This window comes from Mirounga angustirostris, unplaced genomic scaffold, assembly GCF_029215605.1.
Source record: "Mirounga angustirostris isolate CCGP_5_RB_7025 unplaced genomic scaffold, mMirAng1.0.hap1 SCAF_9, whole genome shotgun sequence".
Taxonomy (NCBI): Eukaryota; Metazoa; Chordata; class Mammalia; order Carnivora; family Phocidae; genus Mirounga; species Mirounga angustirostris.
In genome coordinates, this window is record NW_026991717.1 from 15,302,018 (window position 1) to 15,328,819 (window position 26,802).

Sequence of the window (26,802 nt, forward strand, 5' to 3'; positions counted from 1 at the left end):
ACCTACCCTACCACACAGCTATATAAGACTCACTTTTACCACTACTTGGTGAACAATGGGAATTGCCACGTATCAGGAATAAAAAGGAAAAACATTAAAAATCACAGAAAGACCTTGTACAACAAGCTTTTGTCTTTCCAGATCTAGCCAAAAAAAAAAAAAAAAAAAATACTGTGAGCGGTGCAAATTTTCATGCCCTCCACATCTGCCTGTTTCCTTCCAAGCCCTTTCTCGAAGCATTGTACTCCACCTCTCAGAAATGTCTCGTCCTCCAGCCACACACCTTGTAGTTTTCCAGCTGAGTGAAGTCAGAGGGGGAAGGAGCCGGTTCCTCTTCGCTGCAGATGCCCAGCGGTCCTGTGAAGGTCAGCCATTCAACTGCCCACCACTGGCATGAAGACAGCACAGGCAGGAGCAATCCCAGAGGACATGCAACCTGGTGAGGCTAATATATAAATATTTTCTCGCAAGGTGGAGTGATGTAGAATGACACAGCCCACATCTGACCACAAAACATAGAAGGTGTAATTGAGGTGTATCACCTGAGCTCTAAAAGGCATATTTTGAGGAGGAACAGTTGGTTTGTGCGGCTTTGCCAGATACCTAAATAATACCTGGTTTTGTGGGAAGAAAGAAAGGAAGAGCAAAAGGGAAGAAAGAAAGGAAGGAAGGAAGGAAAAGAAAGAAAGAGAGAGAGAGGGAGGAAGGAAGGAAGGAAGGAAGGAAGGAAAGAAGGAAGAAAGAGAAAGAAAGAAAGAAAGAAAGAAAGAAAGAAAGAAAGAAAGAAAGAAAGAAAGAAAGAAAGAAAGAAAGAAAGAAAGAAGAAAGAAAGAAAGAAAGAAAGAAAGAAAGAAAGAAAGAAAGAAAGAAGAAAGAAAGAAAGAAAGAAAAGAAAGAAAAAAAGAAAGAAAGAAGGAAGGAAGGAAAGAAAGAAAGAAAGAAAGAAAGAAAGAAAGAAAGAAAGAAAGAAAGAAAGGAAGGAAGAAAAAGAAAACAGAAAGAAAAAAAAGGGAACACTTTGGCCTTTGGTAGTGAATTTACCTCACATAAAAGGTGAGGGATTGACAATGTTGAAATGGAAATTTTCTAACTCAGGGCAACTGAAAAGTGGCTTTTCCTTGCCCCTTCTACACCAATGTCCTGATGACACCCTCTTTAAGACTCTTGAAACAAGTCCTGAGGAGCCCCGGAAGTTCATCTGAAGTCTGTATGGGCATTTTTCTAATGAGAGATCATCCAACCCCCCACTCGTCCACATAAAACTCTCCAAGGAAAAATCTCTCCCCAGTTGGTATCACTGATAAGGCTGGTTCAACTGCTTCTCCTAGCTCAGTTACAATGCAGTATTCACATAACAGGCACAAATCAGAGTTGGACTCTTTCGACATTTGTGGATGGCGTGGCATTATTTGCTAAATTCCAGAACGTGGTGCTGGTTAAACAGGCTGAAAGGATTAGTTACTCCAATGATGGGGATCATTGGCATGGCCTTTGGTCCTTGCTCCATGGACATCTGCACACCTGGGCATGAAGCGTCCCTACAGGCAGGCAACAGGGTTGGAGGAATAAAGACTCAGCCTCCCATCACTTACTACCTGTGTGACCCTATGCAAGAAATCAACCACTCTGGGCCTTGGCTGCGTCTCTGTTAACTAGAAATAGTAACACCTGCCTTGCACAGTGATTGTGGGGGAAGCCCCTGTGCCTGGTACTCAGAGGTTGTAATGTACACACACACGCGCACACGTGAATACATGTGCATGCACTTGAGTTTTTGAAAATCAATTACTCCTCTCCATCTTTATAGCTCACAAGGTGATTTTTGAAGAGTCAATCAAGAAAGGAAGGAAAGAAACAGATTTTCCTCTCCAACAAGAAAAAGCAATTAAACGTCAAATATTAACTGTTCCTGGGAGTAAATTTTTTTAATGGGTTAAAGGCTTGGCCATTACAGCCCTCCAATATGTAATTTCTAAGAAAGGACTAGGTAATTTTTTTTTTTTAATTAAGTGGAAGATAAAATGCTGGAACCAGTGTATCTCTTCAGAAACCACTTTTTTATCCATTTTCCAGGGCTTCCCAATTGCATCATGCCTTTTAAGAGACCCAATCTGTTTAAACAGCACTTTATTTTAAACCTTCACTTGTGAAAAGCACTGATTTATGATAGGGCTGATTTAAGCAGTGGTGTCTTAAGCAATAATGATTTCAATTATAGGACTTTCACCAACGTGCATTATTCTGATTTACTCTCCACTTCTTCGGCATGTTTATTCACTAAGGGAGGGAGTACAGGTAGGTGGGGTGTAATTTTGAATAGTCCCTGGACAAATTTAATATCAGAAAGGAACGTATAGACAGACTGATGTACGCTTTCTGATGATGTGAATGCATTGTATTTTAATATGCTCTGACAAACTCGAACAACTCCCTGATGGGCTCCTACCCGATATCATTAGGGTTATTTAGAGCTCCAGTCCTGCTCTGTTCCCTCTGGGGCATATGGAAGTTGTAGGAATATGCACAATACAGACTCCCTCCGAGCATAGTACAGTCTCGAGCTGGAGAAAACCCTTAAGCTCAGTGTTACAACTTTCACTCATTCACATCTAACATCAATAGAACACATATCAAATATCCTCTCCTTACCTGAGTGCCTATCCCGTGGACCAGGCTGGTGAGGAAGAAATTCATGTGGGATACATTCCCATTAAAATCCCCAACAGCAATTGGAACGGAAAATTCCAATCATACCTTGACAGTTTTTCCTCCTTTCATCAGATCAACTTTATAGATTCCTTAGTTCGGTGCTATTAATTGGACGCTTGCATGATTTACATCTAGCTCTTAATCTCAGCTATACTATGGTGCTGTAGTCTTTACGAGAGCTGACCAGCAAATGCTTTATGCATTAATCCCTCTGCAAAAATCACCTTAATAAATTGTTAAACTTTTTTTTTTTCTTTTGGAATTTAGAAGTGCCAAGACACAAATGAAAGTGTTTGGGTCCAGCCATTAGAATTTTCAGCTTAGCCCTTAAAAAAATGATGGACCTAATTGCTTTGCAGAAGAAAATCAGATCAAAGTCAAGATTCTTCCTTTTTAAACTTTGTAATTATTTCTCAGACTCCTCCTTGAAATGCCTTAAAAATACTTCCATTGAAATGTCTATGGGCTTCTCCCCTCTTCCTTTCAAATATGCTCTGTCTTGACTTTGCCCTGTGGCCTTCCACTGCCCTCTTTGAGGCACTGCCTGAAAGGAAAGTTCTCAAACATCATCAGCACTGGCAGGTACAGAGGCAGACAAAACAAGTGGCGTACTGAGCTAACAACGAGGCAATGCATCGTTTTAAACACAGGATTGGATACATTCTGTAGCTCAGAAACAGGCAATTACAGGAAACCTCATTCCCTTCTTTGCATGAAATTTCCCCAGCCAACCCTTAGCGCACAGATCTCCTTTCTGTCCTCTCCTTCCCAGCCCGTCTCCGTAGCAAGCCCACGTCCTGTTTCCCAGCAAGCACGAAATTGCAGCTAACATGCTCCAACTGCTCTGGGCACTGGATGTTGGGGGAACATCAGAACCTTCTCATTTGCTTTACGCGGCAGCCAATTCTTACAAGGCTACGGACTCCCTTAGTTAGAAGCTACCTTGGTGATTCTCCTCCACCCCCTTTGTTTGACAAATGAAGGGGGAAAGACCCAAGGAGAGAAAGTGACTTGCCCAGGCTCCCACAGCGGGGCTCTGTGACTTACCCTCTGGTGCTCTTCCCACATCCACTCACAGCCATTGGGCGGGACCAAGAACAGTTCTCCAAAATAGAATTTCACTTAGGCGTCACCATAAAAACGGATTTATTATAAAAGCACTGATGGGCCCCCATTTTGTGCTAAGCGCCCAGTTCATGTCCCAAAACTCGATAATGACCCGAAGGCATTCTAATCCTAATTCGGTCACCTGCTAATGATTCCTCCTCACTAAGTGCGTGCACAGAGCGACCACTGACTGAACATTGCAGAGACGGTGAAAGCTGGGAGGAACTTTAGAACCTTCATCCCAACTTCTCGCTTTACAGAGGACGGAACTGAGGCCCTGAAAGGCCTGAGAGCTAGTTCGTGTCCGAGGTGGGTCTAGAGCCAGTTCATGTCCCAGGAAGTTCTAGAGCTAATTCGTGTCCGAAGTGGGTCTAGAACCCATGATGCCAATCACTGAGTCATGTTCTCTTTGCTTCAGCACATTCATTTAATTCAGAATACAACCTACCATGGGGGCTCAATCTATCACATTGATCATCAATCTCTTTTTTGTGACCCTTCAAGTAAGTTAGTTTGTCCCTATGCTCTGCCCCGAAGCTCCACTTTAATTTGAGGACTACTCTCTGAGTACCAAGGTCCATGTAGGATACGTTCCCATTAAAATCCCCACCAGCGGGGCCCTGGGTGGCTCGGTTGGTTAGCAACCGACTCTTGATCTCAGCTCAGGTCTTGATCTCACGATTGTGAGATCCGCGCTGGATGTAGAGCCTATTAAAAAAAAAAAAAAATTGTCACTAGCAATTGGACGGTGGTCCCTGGAAAGCAGAGTTTAGCTGCTGACACAGTAGAACTACAGTGACTGGCACCATATGCATGGGAAAGGCGTACACCCATACCTTTAATGCGTTCCAGATAAATCCAAAGAATTGATGTGATAAGCCATGTCAACAGAAACACCATGGGCAGTGTTCGTACCTTCACCATACTAATGGAATTTTTAGGGTTACCACAGATCTATTTAAAATAGTAGCTGCTGTTTATATATATTTTCAATAATCTTGTAAATCAACAGTGTTCCATAATCTTAGCTGAAACTATAAATGCTAAGTGGACCCATTAAAGAAGAAATGTTAGATCTTCTTTTTCTTTTTTTAAATGTGGTCTTCCAGGAAGCTGCCTCTGGACATAACTGCAGAAAATTAACACAATAAGTAAAGCATTATCGAAGAGCTATTAACTGATTACACTAATAAAAACCAAATGGGGGCCTTAATTCTGCCCCTCTGGGAGAGAAGGACAGATAAAATAAACAACAGAAAAAGAACACAAAGTAAAGGATAATTGACTTTAAACAATAATAATACAGAAACCTCCCATCAAGTAAAAAAAAAAAAAAAAAAAAAAAAAAAAAAAAAAATCCAGATCTCTAGCTTCACTTTGGGAAAGATAGAAGAAAAACTTTATCCTGCCTTGTTAAGACCTAAGTTTGATACTAATAAGGGCATTTTCCAGGCTAACAAATTGGAAAAATTAAGGGGGGTTGACAAGGAAGTTCTTAAATGCCTGACACATAGTCACAACGACTATTTTACTATATTATCAAAATGAGGAGCCCTTCTGGTCCTGCTCAGAGGCCGTTGAAATCTAAACATTCCGAGCTCATACTCTATCAGGGTGGGATGGAAAGCGGGGTCCAGTGATGTTTGGCATTCACATAAATGGCCAAACCAGATAGAGAAGAGGAGGACTAAGGGTTTCCACTGCCTTAAGGTGGAGACTGGGGGCCTTTAGAACCCATGAACATACAGCACTGCCTGTTAGCTAAATCCTGAAATTCTTTTTTTTTAAGATTTTTATTCATTTATTTAAGAGAGAGAGAGCACGACAGAGGGGTACATGGAGAGAGAGAGAAGCAGACTCCCCATTGAGTGGGGAGCCCAATGCAGGACTTGATCCCAGGAACCTGGGTCCATGACCCAAGCTGAAGGCAGACACTTACCTGACTGAGCCACCCAGGCGCCCCCAAATCCTGAAATTCTTAAACATGCTTGGGGTTAACTCTGTGTAGCAGAAAAAGGTCTTTTCTTTCCATTTTATTATCTATAACATGGTCCGTCATCCTGCCTTCAAACCTAGCCAGAAGCTTACAGTTTCTCTCAGTAAGTGCCTGATAGGGGCCAAGTGTCTTACCAGATGCTTTACACTCATCATCTGTCATTCTTACATTATACTTGCAAAACAGGTGATGACCCCAAACTTAGAGTTGCAGAAATGGAGTCTCAGAGTGATAGAGAGACCATTCAACTTCCCACGGTTATTAGGCCTGACCCCTCTCCAAAGGCATGCACCCTTCTCCCTCCGCATAGGTGACCCCCGCCATTGCTAACTGTTACTGTCACTCTTTCTCAGTCTGTTTTTACATATTGTTCTAACCCATCTAACCCACGGAACCAACCCTCTTAGCATGGCATCGGCAAAATCCCAGGTTCTTTTTGCTTTTTGCTGACAAAAAGTCAGCAAATTCAAATGAAATAATTCCTATGTGAGAAAATAGTTCAGCATTTTCTTAAAATGCAAACATTAAAAACAAATTCTTCCACAAGACGCTAACTTTTAAGTTGGCAGAAAATAGCCTGGTCGTTTCATATTTTCATACTAACTAAAACAGTAGTGGTTCGGATTTGTAATGAATGTGTTGGTCTGAGAACTGATCTCCCACAGTGAAATGTGGATGATAAGAAAAAAAAAGCATCAGTAGGTAAGAGGTGGGGTTGTCTGTATAGAGATAGAACACTTTTATGTATGAAAGGGTAAAACTTGGGGTGCCTGGGTGACTCAGTTGGTTAAGCACCCGACTCTTTTTTTTAAAAGATTTTTTTATTTATTCGTTTGAGAGAGACAGAGCACAGGAGCAGTGAGGAGGGCCAGAGGGAGAGGAAGAAGTAGACTCCCTGCTGAGCAGGGAGCCCTGTGTGGGGCTCGATCCCAGGACCCTAAGATCATGAACCAAGCTGAAGGCAGATGCTTAACCGACTGAGCCACCCAAGCACCCCAGCATCCGACTCTTGATTTTAGCTCAGGTCGTGATCTCAGGGTCTTGAGATCAAGCCCCACACCGGGCTCTGCACACTGTGCAGAGCCTGCTTGAGATTCTCTCCCTCTCCCCCTGCCCCTCCCCCAGCTCACGCTCTTTCTTGCTCTCCCTCTCTAAAATAATAAATAAATAAATAAATAAATAAATAAATAAATAAATAAATAAATAAAATCTTTAAAAGAGAAAAAAAAGAAAAGGGTAAGACTTGTTCAGCTCTGGGCAGAGAGGGTTGGGAGACATCCAAGTGGACCAGTGAACAAAAGGTTCAGGAGGGAGATAGCCATTTGAAGCCAAAACCACTTTACGGAAGCCAGAGTTCTTCAAAAATACAATGTATTCAGGCCATCAAACTTAGTAGCGAAATACTGGAGGCGTGTCCAATAAAGAATATTTTAAAATAATTTGAAAGTTCTAATCTTCTGCAATAAGAGGAAAAATGAAGAAATTACGTCATTTTGAGGAAGAGGAAAAAAATTATCATTATTTGCAGATGATAATATTTACCTATATGGTTCAAAAGAATCAACTGGCAAACTTTGTGAATAAAAAGCAGGAAAGTGGCAAATGCCAAATAAAAATATGTACGTAGGCAACTTTCCTCAGCAGTTATAAAATTTAATAGAGAAACAGGATTCACAACAACAATCAATAAACTCGAGACTATATTGAGATATGACATGAAGAAACCACAACTTGGCAGAAATTTGCAGGAAAAGATAAATGACAGGCATGTTTTACTTGTAGCCAAGAAAACTCAGTATTAAGGACTTCAAGTGCCCACACATTAATGTATAAATTGTATTCACTTACATTTTGAACTGGATGAGTTCTTACAGAATAATAAAGAGGGGAGTATAACCCAGAAAACTAATTGTAAGGATGACAAACTTGAATTACTGGATATGAAAGCATAGTCTTAAATTCTAATAATAAAAAAAGGGAGGGTTTTGGCTGAAGAAGCAGTGGAGATATGAAGATAATGAAATAAAATTGAAAAATACAGAAACAGGCCCAATAACATACAAGATTGAGATCAGTAAGGAAAAGAGTCTTCGGTATATAGATTCTTACTACACAGACCAAAACAAATTCCAAACAAGTAAGAGATTTAAACATTTTTTTAAAAAATAAAAAGAGTCATAAAAGCAGTAGAAAATGTAGATTGATATTTATCTGACCCTGGGATGTACAAAGCCTTTCTGAACATAAAAGCAGAGGAAGAATGAATAAAGGAAAATATTTATGTACTTGGATTTATAAACATATACATTAAAAATCCATTAACTATTGGGGCACCTGAGTGGCTCAGTTGGTTAAGCATCTGACTTCTGACTTCAGCTCAGGTCCTGATCTCAGGGTCATGAGATCAAACCTAGCGTCTGCTTGGGATTCTCTCTTTCCCTCTGTGTCTCCCCCTACTTGCATTCTCTCTCTCTCTCTCTCTCTCTAATAGATAAATAAAATCTTCTTAACAAATCCATTAACAATTAAAAATCAAATGATAAAAAGGATAAAATGCTTGCAGTGCTTGATAGTGAAAGAGTTAATACACTTAAGATGTAAAGAAGGTTTACAATTTAACAGAAACTCAATTTTGTAAATTTTTAAATAAATAAAAGTGTAAATAACAGGCAAATTACATACTCACAAAACAAGCCAAATAGCCAAGAAACATGAAGAAAGTTAGCATCACAAATAATCAAAAAAATACAAATCAAAATAGGATTCTAAGTTTCTTAGTTTGGGGAGACTTAATGATGGTTTTGTGAATTCTGCATTCTCATTCACGGCAGGTGGGAATATAAATTGGCATAAACACTTTGGAGAGCAGCTCTGCAAATCTTAGACAAGAAAAAAAAAAAGCTTTTTGACCCAGGAATTTTGCTTATAGTAATTTCAAGAAGAAATGGAGATACACACAAAGATTTTATAAAGGCCAAAAGTTAATAAACCACATGAATATCTAACCAGAGGTAAACTGAATTATGATACCTACAAATAAGGTAACAGGATGCCAACATAAAAATCATGCTTTACAGTAGTTTCGACACAGGAGCAAATACTTATTATGACTTGTCAGATGGGAAAACCAAATCACAGGGATGCCTGGGTGACTCAGTTGGTTAAGCATCTGCCTTCAGCTCAGGTCATGATCCCAGGGTCCTGGGATCCAGCCCCGCATCAGGCTCCCTGCTCGACGGAAAGCCTGCTTCTCCCTCTCCCACTCCCCCTGCTTGTGTTCCCTCTCTCACCGCATCTCTCTCTGTCAAATAAATAGATAAAATCTTAAAAAAAAAATTAATCACAAACTAGTGGATGATAGCAGGGCCTCAATCTTACTTTTCAAGCATACATGTCAGTAAAAACGTGGAGGGGCACCAGTGTGGCTCAGTGGGTGGAGCCGAGGACTCTTGATTTCAGCTCCAGTTGTGAGGTCAGGGTTGTGGGATCGAGCCCCACCTCCAGCTCCGAGCTCAGCATGAAGTCTGCTTGAGAGTCTCTCTCCCTCTCCCTCTGCCCCTCCCCATACTCTTGTGTGTGGGTGCATGCTCTCTCTCTCTCTCTAAAAAAAAAAAAAAAAAAAAGTGGGCGCCTGGGTGGCTCAGTTGGTTAAGCGACTGCCTTCGGCTCAGGTCATGATCCTGGAGTCCCTGGATCAAGTCCCGCATCAGGCTCCCTGCTTAGCAGGGAGTCTGCTTCTCCCTCTGACCCTCCTCCCTCTCCTGCTCTCTGTCTCTCATTCTGTCTCTCTCAAATAAATAAATAAAATCTTTAAAAAAAAAAAAGGTAAAGAAAGAAGTAGTGGGACTATAGTCTCTTTTTTTTTAAGATTTTATTTATTTGATACAGAGAGAGCAGGAGAGCAAGAGAGCACAAGCAGAGGGAGGAGGAGAAGCAGGGTCCCCACTGAGCAGGGAGCCCGATGCGGGGCTCCATCCCAGGGTCCCTGGATCATGACCCAAAGTAGACGCTTAACCGACTGAGCCACCCAGGTGACCGGACTATAGTCTATTTTTATTTATTTCTTCACGTGTTTCCACAATTTCTAAATGCTCTACAATGGACATGTATTACTTTTGCAATCGAGAAAAAATTGCCTTGTGTGTTTTCACTTCTAGTTTGCCGGAAGCGTGGAAGCCTACAGGAGATTGCCCAGAGAAGGTGTTATAGGAAGGCAGCTATGCTCACCACTATACCACCAACGCGAGAAGGTGCTGTAGGAAAATAACGGGGAGCCCGGGCTGCAGGGCTGCTCCAGCTGGTGAGTCTGTGCCTTCACCCTATTCTGGCTTTTTTCTGTTGTGGTGGCTTTTTTTTTTTTTTTTTAATCTGTTCTCAGAAAGTTTGTAGCTTCCCCCACTATTTTATTTGCTCCTCCTAGGAGTGACAGAGCAGAGTGTTCCAACAATACTTACTGTATTTTGTGTCAGGGGCCTGTGGGTCAGCAAGGTTATTAATAAACATAGCCTCTTGTTCTAATTTAGGCCCCTTCTCTCCTCCGTGCCTCTCCTCCTGCCCTGCTTTTCCTTTCGCTTCTCTTTCCGTCTGACCCTCTTCCCCTTCTCCCTGATACCGAGGATTCTGCCTTGCCTCTCGCTCAACTTCTGGCACTTTTCCCAAAACGCTTTTCTGATGTCCTTGTCGGTCCTGTTTTCATGGGGAATTTCATTTTCGAGGAAACACGCCATGTCCTAAATCGATTCCATGCAGGCTGATGTGATACCATGATTGGCCACACCTGGCTGAGTGGAGGGATCCCTAGAACTGAGGCGAACTGTGGTCCAGCCGGGGGACTACCTCGTTTTGTAAAAAGAATGTCCATTAAACAAGATTCACCGACACAAAATGAGCCAGACTTGAGAGGCCCTATGGTCAGCCCCACGCAAAAGAAGTGAAGTGGGAAGGCACAAGGCAGCTCTAAATTCTATTATTTTTCTTATTATCTCGGATAAGACAAAGAACATCTAAGGAGTTCCTCGTGTATATTTGTAGTATGTGCATATCAATTTTCTTTTCTGTTAAGAGCTTAATTTACTACCCAAACTTCGAGTAAATCTTGTATTTTTGCTGACTTGATTACCTGTATTTTGCTGACTTGATTACCTCACTACCAAATTCGTAGGCCCAAGCTCTGCAAATTCCCTGAACTTTGTACAAATCCTGTTCAATTGTTTTTCACTGTCAACATTTTCTTTATTTTTAAAGCTTTCTTTATTTATTTTGAGAGAAAGAGAGAGAACAAGCGGGGGGCGGGGATGGGCAGAGGGAGAGAATCTTCAAGCCGACTCCCCACCGACAAAGGAACCCTACCCGGGACTCGATCCCACAAAGCTTGAGATCAAGAACTGAGCCAAAACCAAGTCACTTAACCCACAGAGCCACCCAGGCACCCCCATGGTCAACATTTTTTAACTGCAAGTTCAAATCAGAGATTACTTTGTGAACTGAAAAAGTCAGTTCCTACACACACACACACACACACACTCACACGGGTCTGCACGTGCTCTTCCCAAACATATTAAACTTGAGTTGTTACTTTATTCTACTAAACACAATATTGCATCTCCTATCAGAGCTTTCAAGGAGTCACATGCACCAGTGGGAGTTTACTTAACAATGATAAAGCAACAGTTTTATATGGGGAAATATGTAAAAAGAAATGCATGATCCTGTGTTGAATTATTCATACTTTTCAAATTAACCTATTGCACTTTTTCCTGTTCGAGAACGCATTAGTTTTTAAAAATGACCTGGACTACCTTTTGTAGAATGAGTGGAAGTCTTTTAGGGTGATGTAATTTTTTTAACACATGATTAATTCTACTCCCTACTAGGGTCCTCATATTGAAGAAATGAAAAAAAAAAAATGAAGAAATGACAGGAAAGCTACATTTATTTCAGAGAAAGATAGTTTTCTATATCTAAATTCATTATCACAAAACATACCAGTTTTATAGCATTAACAGAATTGTACCCAACTTTTGGTCTTTCCAAACTGAGAAAGAAAATCTCTGTGCACTTTGAATGAATTATGCATTCGACTTCTTAAAATGGTCACCTCTAACCACGGTACATTAACAGTCAGAGATGCAAGGATCCTAAACTCAGCTAAAATCTCCATTGGAAGTAGCCATTAATCAGACTTGACTGAATGTCTAATTTGGTTCCTTATTTTTTTATTTTTTCATTTTCCTTTTAAATAGTTCATTCTTATCTTCTCTATAACAACAATCAAAGGATGAGCATAGCTTTAAATGTGTTCTGTTAAATGTGTGGTCATTTGTCATTCATAGAATGCTATTTAATCAAGTTATTTTCTTTAAAGGTAGTATTTTTCTTAATAAACATAGGCTTGCATGAGCATTAACTTACGAGACTGTGGTGGGGAAGAAGAGAGGAAAAAGGAGGAAGCGGAAGATTTTATTGAGTGACTACTACGTATCATACAGTGTGATACCTGCATCCATTCATTCAACAGATCTTATGGTGTGCTGAGTGCTTCACACATCTTTTTTGGTGTTGTCCACACAGCATCACAACGAAGAAGATATTAGACACCTCAGGATACAGATGAGAAAACTGGGGTTTAGAGATGCCAAGCAGCATACCCAAGACACACAATTAGTGTGGCAGAAAGCAAGGATTTGAACCTAGGCTCTGCTCACCAGACAACAGCATTTTCGATGATTAGGAGTAGTAGACTTCATCGTTGGCAATGGCAAGGACTCGGAGTCGAAATTAAAATCCTGATATCTCCTGCATGCTTGAGATCAGTGATGCCCGATCACTTATAAGTTCTGATTGGGGATGTCTGAAAGGCCAAGAAAGAGCTCCCAGAGAATCATGTTAGATAACATGGCAGACACCACCATGAAGTGACTGACGGGGCAATTCCCACGTTAGCATGACGATATGTATGCTACTTATCAGAACACTCATGACACTGTGTGACTCAAATGGATAGACCAGTAACTTTCTTTTTTTTAAGATTTTTTTTTTTAACTTATTTGAGAGAGAGAATGAGATAGAGAGCATGAGAGGAGGGAGGTTCAGAGAGAGAAGCAGACTCCCTGCCGAGCAGGGAGCCTGATGCGGGACTCGATCCCGGGACTCCAGGATCATGACCTGAGCCGAAGGCAGTCGCTTAACCAACTGAGCCACCCAGGCACCCGACCAGTAACTTTCAAAAGCAGGGCATCTTTGTACTCTTGCCTTATATATTTTAAATATTCTATATTTAAAGAGGGCCCTTGGTTCCAAGATGTTCCTTTACAGTTTGATAAATAAATGTTCTGAGGATCACCCATGGGGAATTCTTCCCTCACATAATAAGGTTGGCTGCGAAGCATTGTTTTATGCCCTGTAGCAGGCCTTTTTTTTTTTTTTAATGCCCACTCTGTTTTAGCTTCTTCCAAGTCCCAGCCTGGGATCGGCAGGTTGTGGGATGAGGATCGTGTGGCGAGTGTCAGGCTACAGTTCTTAATGCTCTAGGGATAAGATTTCTTACGAAAACTGGCAGCTTTTCTGTTCTTCCTCAGCCTTTTTAACACATAGCCAGGTCTCTCTGTTTAGCGGCACCCGCTGTGGTTGTGACGGTCCTGGGCTAAATTTATGCCACTGACGAGTCCCATTGAATGGCTCAGTAGCATGGAATCAGTGGGAGCTGTGCGTATATAAGCCCTGGCAGACCTTGGCCCACTGAGTGTAATAGCCTATCTGCCTTGGGAGATTATGGGTATGATACGGGCGATGCGTAATGCATAGGGCAGTCTGTGTACAAATTTCAAATGACTTGCTACACCCCTTTAGGATGACTGCTGTCAAAAGTATTAGCACTTTACACACACAACAGCCACGTATCATATTACCGGTGGCCCCTGCTCCCACAGAGTGGCTCCTCCCACGTCTCCCAGTAGGTAATTGCTTCAAGGGTACCTATTGAACACATACAAAGGAGAAAACACTGGTGAATTTCCTTCTTTGAGCCCGACTGTATTCATATAGAAGGAGGAAAATACCGAACGTGTTTAAAATTAGCATGGACGGAAGTTCAAAGGGAATTACATGGAAAAGAGATCTCGGAGAGATTTAAATTTTCAATCCAACAAGAACCGGATTTAATATACTGAAGCTGAACCCAGGGGAGCGTTATGTTGTTCTGTGCTTAAATCAAGACCTACCCTGATGTTAGCACTTAAAGTCTGGGCGGTAATGGGAAGGTAGGGAAATGCAGGAACTTCCATGCCATGGATGATGTTTAGGACATTTAATTTTTCGAGCATGGATTTTTGAATGAGGCTGCCCGATGCTGGGGAATCTGCAAAAGTTTAAACAATGTGGAGATCTGACTCAGGAACACTAGCATTCTTTGGTTAAGCTTCTTTTCGTATCCCCTCTCAGCTTGGTGCAAGCAAACTAAGCAGAATCTGTTTTTTTTTTTTTTTCCCTCAGTTGAGACTGGACTTACAAGTGTGACTATCCTGGCCTTCCGTGCTAAACAGAGACGATAGATTAGCATCACGAAAGACACAGGTGACACTGGTGATCATTCACAGAAAAATTAGCAGCAAAATAACCACCCATGATGATGGTCTGAGGTTGAATAGACGTGACCTCTTTCCATAGTCAGGATCTTTTTTATAATAATATTGAAAATCTGGGGGTGCCTGGGTGGCTCAGTTGTTAAGCGTCTGCTTTCGGCTCAGGTCATGATCCCAGGGTCCTGGGATCGAGCCCCGCGTCGGGCTCCCTGCTCGGCGGGGAGTCTGCTTCTCCCTCTCCCACTCCCCCTGCTTGTGTTCCCTCTCTCTGTCTCTCTCTGTCAGATAAATAAATAAAATCTTTAAAAAAAAGAAAAGAAAACCTGTTAGCATTAGAAACCCTAGCATTGATCATATTGTCTGCTTGCACCAGTGTCCAGAACACTATGGAAACTCATTTGTCCATTTATCCAATATATTGGCCCCAAATATATTCCAGGCACAGTATTAGTCTCTAGAGATACAGCTATAAATGAGATACTGGTTCCTATCCTTAGGGAGCTTGTCTTGATTTATTTTCTTTATATAATAAATAGTACATGCTATGTGCCTGTCACTAGTCTAAGTGCTTTACATATATTAACTCACTTAATCTTCAAAACAACCATATGTGAGAGTTACATTATTATCCCCATTTACAGATGAGGAAACTGAGGCACAGACAGATAAATCAGCATGCTCACGGTCACACACTGGTATATCAGGAGACCCAGGATTTAAACCCAGGCAAATCTACTTCCAGAGAGCCTACTATTAATCACTGCTTATGAGCTAATTGAAGAAATAAACCTGCAACTATTCCCAACATAATGACTAGTGACATCAAAGACCCTAGAAACTCCAGAAACCCTGGCTTCTGCAATATTCAGATCAATGATTGGGCAAAACTTTGTAAAAGACGGGCACCTGGCTGGCTCAGTGGATAGAGCACATGACTCTTGATCTTGGGGTCATGAGCTCAAGCCCCACGTTGGGCTTGGGTGTAAAGCTTACTTATAAAGACAAAACAAAACAACAACACACAACTTTGTAAAAAACCTGCTAGTCAATTTGTAAAGGAACCAAAGATGAGAGAGACAGACTCTATAAGCTACCAAAAAGCCAAATCAAAATGCAATTTAATGGCAATAAACATAAGACGATCTTAAAATGCAATAAATCCCCTGAACAGCCCTACACGGCTGAGATCTGACTCCATGGCTGAGATCTGACTCCATGGATCTGACTCCTCCCTGACTCAGGACTCTGTTCAAAGCCTATCACATGACGTGGTGGACAGCTCTGGTCATGAGACTTCTAAGTATTTTATTTGTTGCTGGACACTTCTTAAGAGAATCTGGCACACCAAGGCCAACCAAAGAAAACAAAACCACTGAGTCCCGGTCATATGTGGAACTGGAGAATTTTGCCAATAAAACAAAAGTGGTGGCCTTGAGGGGGTGAGGAGAGCAAAAGTTATCTTCCAGTGTTTGAAAGTCTGTCGTATGGTAGAGGGATGAGGTTGAGTTGTGCTGCTTCTGAGGACAGAATCCAACCCAATAGAAAGATGGTCCAGAGACACAGATTTTTGCTCCCATGAAAGGAACAAAAATTTCTAAAAACAAAGCTCCAACAGCGATAGCCTTGGGGAGAGTGAGCCCCGCCCTTCCCATCTCTCTAGGGGGCTGGCCCTGTCTGGAAGCCTTCACCCAGACCTTCACACATATATGCTACCTGCCTTAAATGTACAACTCTTACAAATTGCTGAATCCATGTCAGCCTGGCCATCTGCCTATCTCCAGACCACTGGCTTCAGTGAGAAGCTGGACCAGTGTTCTCCAAGCTTCCTTCTAAGGAAAAGACTCAAGACTTCTTGATTCCGTTATGGAGCCTTGAGTTCCGAAACATTTTTAAAACCAGTTACCCCTGTTTTACAGATGAAGAAATATCTCACAGGGACTGAATAACTAATGGAATCAGGGGCAGATAAAATCTCCCCTTTTATACCTCGATTCCTGCTCACACTTAAATCACTATTTCTATACAACCAACCTCAGCATTGTTCCAGAGCAACTTAGTCCTAACCTTATTCTAGAAAATTGGTCTGGTCCCCAGTGGGCACTAGGTCATTTAGCTGAGAGCTTACTATCATTTCTAAGTTAATTTGTGAGTTAATTGTAAATGTCAGGAAGCTCTGACACTGCAGAAAATGATAAATTATTGAGATAAACCAGGGTCAGAAAAATCCCTGTTGGTTGTTGATCAGTTTTTATCAGAAAAATGTGTTGACGTGGGAGGGACTGGAAATTGCATCAAACAGGAGTTGTCTCAGAAGACAGCCTCCATTAAGGGGACACCGGATTCTTGAGTTAGGAAACTGCTTTGAACATCAAAATTCCCATACTACTCCACAATCACCACCTCCATCATGTTTTCTCCTAAATGACTATCCAATCTAGAGAACTTGAAAAAGAACCTAAAAATATCAATGCCTGTGGATATTTCCAATGGGATGGTTTAAATGTGGTATTAGAATGGTTGGATTATACATCTCTGAACACATATGCATCACGCCTATCAGTAAAATAAGGGCTTGTCTTTTCCACACCGCTGTGTTTGGCAGGCCTGTGCCTCCCATTTCTCCTCCTTGCTGTTTGACCTTTGTGGTTCCTTTCACCCGCAAGGTCAAGCCCTTAACATCAGGATTATGTTAAAAGAAAGACGAAAATTTTCGAAGAAACTTCTGGAATTACCAGGGTTACTCCAAGTGGGGACTGGTCCTCCTTTGTAAAGGGAGGAACCTAAATCTCAAGCCCAAATGATTCAAATCCCTACCAGCCTCTGAGTTTTGGACCAGATGGCGCCTGCTTTTTTTTTGCCCACAACGGCTATCCTGGCCACCATCTACCTCTGACCATGCTCAGCAGCGCCGCTCTCGCGACATAACTTCATGATCTCCCATTTGCTACTGATTAATCTATGGTATTTTGGAAAATGGAGCTAAACTGGAATGCTATGGTTAACTAACCAAAAGATGTCAAGGAGCCTTTATTTTTTAACTTCTTTTGCAAAAATGATTTTGGAGGGGTAGCAGACTGAAAAACCCTATCGTGACTAATCATACACAGTCAGACCCCTCCCTGAGAGATAAAAGATCCACTGCTTTCATTGCAGGAATGTAAGACTAAATGTCTTACCTGGAAGAAAACATTCAGTTCCCCATCTGATGAAGCTTTAGGGCAAACAGCAACCAGGCTTTTCTATCCGCTTTTCTCTACACTCAGGCACCTAGGTCAAAAGAGAAGTCAAGTTAGGCTGAAATTTGTGTAATTTACAATCTCCTGCCTGTGGGCCAGAGCCAAAGGGCTCTTGGCTACAAAGTGTAAACAGAGCATTGTTGCCTCTTAATGTGGGTAATTGGTCCCAAATGCTGTTGCCACTTTTCCGATCAGACGCTTTACATACTTTTTAAAGGACCTGGGAATTTTCTTCTTTGGCAGGGAAAAGTTTGGAGTGTAACTGTCTTTTCATCAGCACTAAGACTCCTATAAACAGCCAGGTGATTTCATCTGGGGGCCGGTAAACACAGGAGGCTTGGGGCCTGCTCGGGGAGATCCACTCTGTTTTCGGATGTTCATTCATCTATCATTTGCTCCCACACCCGAGGTGACATCCGGGTGTTTACCTAACAGGCTCAGCTTCTCCAAGAGTGGAGCAGACAGGGCCACCGCTTAGAGGATGCCAGCCAGATTTCAGAAGCTGGGCTATGTCTCATCTTGGCATAATGTATTCTTATTGGTACGTTCCTTGAGGGTAATGCACCGTGATGAATTTGGCCGAAAACCAGTTGTTTTATGGCATCATTTTCTGGGTAAAGTCCTAGGGATGCTATGCAAGAGAAGCCAGTGAGTGTGGTGTTCTGGGAGGTCTTAGTCCAGGATTGGGAACAGTCGGGGGGACTACAGGCTGCGTGACCCCGGACAGGCAACATAACCTCCCTGAGCCTCAGTTTCCATATCTATAAAGTGCAGACGGTAATAGATACCTTGCAACTCTCACCGTGAGGATTAAATTAGAATATGAATATAAAGGTTATGGGGCATTCCGCATTATTATGATTACAGATTATAAATATATATATACACATTATATATTATGTAAAGCAGTTTTTAAACCATATTTTTTTCAGCCTATCTTTAAGTCAACCTACACAAGGCAGGGAACAAAATTTGTCTTTCCTGTGAAATCTCTTCAGGATTCCAAGAGAATATAGCTTTCATTATGGATCTGGCAAGTCATTGACAAAAATCTGAGTTCCCTTAATTTGCTTTTCTCTTAGAATTTCCTTTTTACCTATTTACAATATCCTTCATGACATTTTTAAGTCTTCATTTCTCCTCTAAATATTTCTGGAATCCTGTTGAGTTCTACATTAACTAATGTTTCTCCAAGTTTTACTTCTTTAGTTTTTATTATTATTATTTTTTAATCTTTCCTCCCCAGTCTCTCACTGGGTCATTCTTGTACCTTTTTCCTTTAAATTCCATTCCAGAGGCACCTGGGTGGCTCGGCTGGTTAAGTGTCAGACTCTTAGTTTTGGCTCAGGTCACTATCTCAGGGTCATGGGATGGAGCCCCAGGTCAGGCTCCGCACTCAGCACAGAGTCTGCTTAAGATTCGCTCTCTCCCTCTCCCTCTGCCTACCTGCCCCCCCTCCACGCACTCTCTCTCACTCTCTCTCTAAAATAAATAAATAAATCTTAAAAAAAAAAAATTCTACTCCATTTATCTCTATCTCCTTAGCATAGGGTATCCTACTTAGGTCACATTCTAAGTGGAAGCTCCGCAAAGACCTATGGGAGATTTGCGATGTCAATTCCCTTCCCACTTCTGGGATGAGGTTAGACAACACTGAGCTTTCTCTACTTGAGCTTTTCCCATTAAATTTACTACTGTTCTTAGTAGTTTAAAAAACAGGAAAATATCTCTCCCATCCATAGTCTGTAGCAGTTTCTTTCCCCAACAACATGGTAATTCCATTTCCTCTGCAGGGTCAGCATGGCATGGTGCTGGAGTGCCGATATTCCAGAACCAGACATTCTGGGGTTCACATCCCCTTCGGGGCCATGTAACCTTGGGCAGTGCAAGTTATGTAACTTTCCTGTGCCTACTCTTTCTTATCAGCAAAATAGAGATAATAGTGTTTGTCTGGTACTATTATGGTAAACCAAGCTGAATCACCCCAGGTAAAGTCCTTAAAACAGTGCCTGATTACAGTAAGCCCTCAAGAAATGTTGGTTAGCAGTATTTTGCAGGGATTCTCCTTTTTAAAAAATCCTATGTGTATTTCACGGTCAATTTCCCCCTCTGTCTCTCCTAAGTGGTCATCTTTCCACATACATCATTGAAAATTTGCTTCATATACTGTTCTTCCCTACTTCTGAACTTTACAGGAAATGTGGGGGAAAAAAGAAAAAGACAAAACAGCCATTGCAAAAACATCTTCTGGTTCTCTTCCCCTGCCCATCCTCTATTCATCATTAGCTAAAGTGGGATGAAAGTTTCGCTATGAAGCCACAACACAACTGTAGTTTACCTAAAGTTAGTGAGTCTGGGTCAGGTTTAGGAAAACCTGGTTTGAATTTTCAGTGAACCTCCTTTCTACTCTCAAATGCCAGAAGAGGATTTATAGTTTCAGGTGGATAGCAAATGAAATTTGGTAAGTTCATCTGGGTTTTACTTTGGGTTTATCATTCGAATGAACTCAAATTTCATGCAGCCTTAATCCTTATATTTATGGTTTTTCTGCCATATTCACCTCAGTTGATAAAAAAATTTTTTTTAAATAAAAATTGAGACACGCTGTTTGGTATTTGAGCAAATAGCAATATTGCACAACATATGCATTCCTTTGTCTTAATGATAAAAAAATTATGAGGAAAATATATTTTGGGTAACGTGCTTTAAGGAAAAAAGCTATTTTGGCAAATATTCCTCCTTCTTTCATACTGTGTTTATTAACCATGAAATTCCAAACTGACCAGATGATAATTAACAAAATTATCTATTTCTGTCGACATTTCAAGATCTGCACTGCATCATCTTTTATCACTGGCTCAGTTAAACTGTGACTTTAAAATCAAAATTGTATAATTTAAGCTTTCTCCATTTTTGCATTTCATCCCCCAGAAGTCAGAAACCCAGACTTTAAACTAGCTAATTTCCTCAAATTATATGCTAGAGGTTTGAGGAGATTTAAGGATAGATCTTTTATGTCAAAATGATAGGTCCACAGTTTGATTGATGATCTTGTACATATAAATGATATATGCCCATTAGATAAAGGGGCCTTCTGGGATGAGAAAATTAGGCAAAAGTGAGCCTAGAGAAATTTCTAAATCCTACATTTGCCGAGATAGGGGCAACATGCTTCCAGCTTCTCTTTTATTATAAGATGAAATAATCTTAAATAACTTGCATATAGAGATTAATATATCAATGCACCCTAAAAAGATTATTAACCTAAAAGTGCATTTTTCACTCTAACAGTTAAGTGGAAGCTTTCTAGTTACATTACTTTGAATATCTACTTCTTAATTTAACCAAACAAAGTTATTCTGGAATTTTTTTCCTTAAGAAATGAGCACTAGATAAAATTCCCCCAAATACTACTAATACCTTTTCATAAATTGACCATATTTTACGTTATTTTAAAAATTAAAACCTAAAAACAGAAAATGTCATGGGTTTTTTTTCTTCTTCTTCTTCTAATCTGTAGTCCCCAAATGACTGCTCATAAAAATAAACTTTACAACATCTTTGAGAATCCCAAAGAAGCCCGGTCAAGATTTTTTTGGCTGGAAAAGAAAGCAGTTTTGATATTCAAAAATTTGGCCTCCCTTAGTCAATCCCCAGAAGGGAAAAAAAAATCAGCTAATCTTAGAAAGATGGTAAATTTAAGTGATTCTCTAATCCAAGTTAGTCCTCAATCATGTTTTGAAATATGATCAAACAATAAAGACTGGGAAGAGTCATAGAAAGTTTCAAAAATAACTCAAAATAGAAAAATTGAGCATTTCTTTAAGAGGCTTTTCTGTTTCTAAATTAGAGGATGAATAGCATCTTACGGGAAAATAGCAAAGTTTGCGCTGGTATGCCCACTTTATGCTAAAACACACACAAAAAAGATCCACTAACGTATTTTATTACTGCACCCTTTAAGACAGTATTAAACATCGGATTTTTGTTGGTCAAGTATTCCAGGTGTCATACTGGGCAGCAAACCCAGCTAAACACGGACACATCCATACACAGGCTCTAACAGCCATACTATAAACAACTCGGCAGGCACACACACTCGCACACGCATGCGCACACACAAACATACATACACGAAACCTGACCAGGCTTTGCTCTGAGTCCCTGATAACTCTGGCCCTAGAAAGAATTTTAATCTACATGGTTTGAAAATAGGGGCCTTTTAAATATGCTGCAAACAATTTGTGATGGTCATCTCTAAAATGCTGCTCCATTATCCTTTTCCATTTGGAATGAATGAGGCTAATTAATTTCAGGCCATACTTGATGAGGTCAGCACCATACGAGGGGTGCGTGCTAGACATTGCTAATCTCTTTCAGCTGAGAGTGATGAATTAAAGATGAAGCATGCCTTTGCAGGCCTAATTTAGAATGTATATCAAAAAACCTACAGCAAATAATACTATACCCTACAACAAAGGAAAACTTGTTCTCTGAGGCTCCCTGAGTTGTGTTGATTTTAAAGACATTTTCAGTCTTCTTTGGAATTCCAGCTGTGGATGGCTGAACCATATCAAGAAAATCAAGCCATCTCTCCCACATGGCCATGTGGACAAAAAGTGGGATTAAAGGAAAGAAAGAAGGAAAACAAAAACAAAATACAACAATCAGGGTTTGATCCCCTGTGTATTAAAATTCCACCTACACATTACGCTTTTTTTTTTTTCCCAGAGCTACCAGACTGACAAAGATCCCAAATTAGCAATACCTGTATTCAAGCAGTGACCACCCAGCTCTGCTGGGACATTTCAAAGCAACATGCTAAATGAGGCAGCCTGTTGTTTTTAAAGCAGATATCCTAATGAGGCTTATTAGGTTTTTCCATGTCTCTATTTTGAAAGCCAATAGAGATTGACCAGGTAGATAATGTGATACCTTTTATTAAGCCAAGAAAGAAATTGTAATACAGATGCCTCCAGGCCAAAATGTTCTTATGAAAGTTAAATGCTAAGCCAACTTCCCAGTCGTGAAAAAGGGAGGTACTCAACTGATCTAAACTCTAAAGAGAAGGAATTAGTCATGATTTCTCAAAGATAACAACCACGAGTCCCTAAGGATAACAAAGAAGGTGGCACAGCCCAGAGAACAGAGCATACACCTTGCAAAAAATATTTCAGCAAACCTAGCAAAAGAAATCCTGATGATTACCCTAATGATTTCGAAATTTCTAACTGGTGGTCACAACAGCTCTGACTCTACCCCGGTAGCCCTCATTAGAACAAAGCTGCTTCGAATTAGGTCCAATTTACATGCCGAATCAATCTTTCATCCCTTTGATTGCTTCTGAAAATATTTATATTTCTTAATAATGCACATTTTGTCTTGCAACTTCTGATGAAACCCAGACAGGGGGTCCCAAAACAGGCAAATGTATGTGGAAGGGTGATTGGGGACAGGAGAGGGAAGATAAAAAACACAGGTTTTTCCGATTGGGGAACCATTAGAGAATATAAATCTAGCAGGTTTGGTTATGTAAGCATCCAAGGAGGGTTGTAATAAATACAGATTGGAATATTATAGTGGCCTAATGGAGATTACACCATATTCTTATTATTGTGTGATTGATTCTTCCTTGCAGTTTCGACTATTTGGCTCGTTAACTTAATAGATTTTATGAAAAGTTATTGTGGGATAGATCCAGGAAGATATCATAGTGCAACCAATAATAACCCACATGACCCATCATATCAAAAAAATAGAGTAAGAGTTATAAAGGAGATGTGACCAGATGATCTAAAGTAGGTTTTCATTGAATAAGGAACATAGCATTGGGAAGATGGGTTTTTTTGGGGGGTGGGGGAGCAGTGGTAGTGGATTCCTGGTTTAGGGGGCTGAGAGAAAAGGAGCCCACTTTCTCCCTGTCACCAGTCAGCTGGGTGACCTTACATAAGTCCCCTAACTGCTCCAGACCTTGGGTTTTTCTTCTTCTATCTGGGACAGTTTTTCTTGTAAGTTTTAAATTGTATGGTTTTCTAAAGAATGATCATTGTCTTAAGTATTCACTGTCCTCTGGAAGCAGAGAGGAAGAAAGCACAGATCTTGTCTTATGTTAAGTGTCTCCAGTCTGAGGGATGGGGGCCATACCTTCTCAAAGTGCCCTACATGTCCCTCATCCCCACTCACCTCTTCAAACATGGCTGCCATTTCTGTTCCTCATTTTTTTTCCCCCTAGGCACCATGACAGAATAAAGCACCCAAAACCAATGCCTATAGTTTCATTGACTCCAATCACCCCATTTTAGAGATGAGGGACATAAAAACCAAAGACATTGAAGTCACACAGTAACTGGTAAAGCTAGAACCTAAACCCAGGTCTCCTTGTTTCCAAACCAGGGTCTATTTGGCTATGACAAACTGCCTCAGAGTCTGAGGGATTTTTAGATTCCAAAAATAAGTGGGATTTCTTGTGACCACCCCATACCACTGAAGACTCCTTACAGTTAGGAACAGGAGCATAGGAGAGGGCAGTGGCTTTGAATGTAGGCTTCTTGGACTTGAATAACTTGTCCCCAGTGTAGAAGCAATGCGAGTTTCGGGTGAGTCCCTAAACTCTGTGAGACTCTGGGTTTTTGGTTTTTGTTTTTTTTTCCCGCTTGGATAATGGAAATAATAACTGTATCTACCTCAGAGAACTGGATAGAGATTAAAATGAATATATTTATATGAACGTATTGAGATTAAATGAAGTGGCATATATGTTTCCCATAGTTGTGGTCTATAGCAAATGTTACCTGCTATTCGTTCCACCATCGTCATCATCTTCTTCATGTACATAATGACTAGCAGTAAAGAGACACTGAAAGGTACCTAGGAAATGTAGTTATGAATTCTGGCTGAGCTCCTGTTGGCTCCATGCCTCAGATAACTCTCAGAGCCTCAGTTTACTCATCAGCAAAATGGGAATTCAAACTATCTGCCTGTAAAGAATTGCAGTAAAAATCAAGTGGGTTATGCACACAAGATAATTTTTAAGCAGGTAGAACATGATAAAACCTCATGGGTTCATGGTTCTATTAAAACATTATTCTTCCTAGGTTGGAAACCCTCCGGATGCCTGGAGTTGGTTAACAGATAATAAAAGAGATAATGCCACTGTTTTATTTCTCAAATAAGCCACCTTAGACATAAAACACCATTAAATCATAAAAGAATAAATTCATTTCCTCAATTATCACCACTATCCACTTAATCCTATTCTGTTCTCTACCTAAACTTGTGGTTCTCTCATAATTTTATCTTACCAGAGGATTAGATAGCAAATAGCTCACAGGGACGGGTTTAGAACAGGAAAACAGCAAACCTACTCTCCTCTTTGCCTTCCAAGTAAGGAAGAGAAATATCTCAAGGCAAAGAAAATGCATTTTTATGAAATATTAAATGCGGGCTTCCAAGAAGCCTTTATACCCCTGTTAAAATACTATCAAACTTTGCTATTGACTAGCTAGCTGTCTGTTGCATGTGAACTTAAAAATATATTCATTACTGAGATACAATTTTGTTCAAGCTAAAGAAGCATCATGGGCTCGGGAATTGTTTTCTGAGTGGGATTATTAAAGGGTTTGGGGCCTAAAGGTGTATGTCTATTTTAAAAAGAAATTTTCTGATTGCAGATAACTTCTCAATTTGATTTAGTGTCGAACGATAGTGATGGGGTTGATAAGTGAGCGTTCATCGGTAATTCATCTTGTGCTGGTAGAAATTTACAGCAAAGCAGTGCTTTCCCACCAGTGACAAGCCCTATTAATCTTCTTCAGACACATTTCAATAGGTGTCCCCATCTGTGGCCAACATCTAAACACTCTGGCATCACCGGTGACTTGAAGACACCTTCATTTCAAGTTACACTACTGAAAATGTGATACTAGATTGTACTCTATTTTTTAACCTAATTCTCTCTCTTCATTCAATTAGCCTTTCTTGCCTGGATTTTCTGCTCATGTGTAACATCATTTCCCAGGGAGAGCTCTCAAAGATTTGGTTTCTTAGAGATGCGCAATCTCCTCCAAGGTTAACAACCAACAACTTTTTTACAAATTAAAATTGCATAGATCCCAGTCCTGACAGTCACTGGCCTCTGATTGCATATATCCTTAGAAAGTAGAACCTGCTCAAAGAAAGCCTGCCTGTGCATTTGAGAGGGCTTAGCAAAAAGGGGAGGCTATAAAATCCATTTGTGTTCATATTCGGAATGCAATTTATTATCCTGATCTATGATGTTTAATTTCAGTGCAGGAGAATGCTGAGAAAAGGAGAGGCAATTAAGAAAAGAGGGTGATGGAAATGCAGCCCCGCGTTCAAATAGCCACATTTACTCAGCAGATTCAGTCCATAGGATAAACCCCCTCTCCTGTTCCTTTGCATCTGTTGGGGGACCTCCCGTTAGGGAAAGAAATGCAATAATCACTTTAGGGATAGATTATTTCTCCTAAATTGCCTTTATTCTACAGGCAACATGCTCTATCTGGCTGCAAGTTTAGTCCCGGCAAAAAATGTGGAGGGAGTGTTTGATTTTGGATTGCACCTAAGTGCTTTTTTTTGTGCCATTTTCAACCTCATAATGGGTTTGGTCTTGCAAAGAAATAGGATTTGAACAGCATTTTTCTTGTGCACTTTAGAAACCTTTCAAATGAGAAAACTCCCTGACACATTCTTACTTTAGAAAGGTTAGATACACCTGCATAATGAATGGAATTATTCTTAACTTCATTGAACTTTTTGTCCATATGTGATCTGAAATATATATGTGTTACTCATAAGTGTGTGTGTGTGTACGATAAAGATATGCATTCTCAAAAAAGTCTCCCTCCCTTCCTCAAATTATTCTTCCCAATGATCCTTTAAGTTTCTTATAGATCTCAATAACCTTATTGTAGGTGGCAAGTTTAAATGTGCCATATTAATAAGTTGTTATCCAAGACAAATTAAGTCCTTATGTGTCAAAAGCACTTGGCACTGGATTACCTACGAGACAAGTATTTATTGAGTAAATGTTCAGTCCAATTTCATTTTAATGTGGCTGACTGTATGTTTCAGCCTCTTAGGCAGAGATAAAAACACTCAGACCTATAACTGTTTGCAGCATTACACCTAACTTGTCTATTTCTATTATTGTCTC

At 40.5% G+C, this 26,802-nt stretch overlaps 1 long non-coding RNA gene across 28 annotated transcripts in view; it reads right to left on the reverse strand.

Annotated features, from left to right (window-relative positions):
• LOC123860919 (uncharacterized) overlaps window positions 1-26,802 on the reverse strand; it is a 111,007-nt gene that overhangs the window by 73,115 nt on the left and 11,090 nt on the right. For 21 of the 28 annotated variants that reach the window (XR_010404854.1, XR_010404875.1, XR_010404868.1 and 18 more), the window contains 2 exons: window positions 17,568-17,658; window positions 284-12,662 (listed from right to left, as the gene is read on the reverse strand). This is a non-coding gene — a long non-coding RNA (uncharacterized LOC123860919). The remainder of the gene's footprint in view (window positions 1-283; window positions 12,663-17,567; window positions 17,659-26,802) is intronic. The other 7 variants (XR_010404874.1, XR_010404879.1, XR_010404870.1 and 4 more) reach the window with 7 other exon arrangements.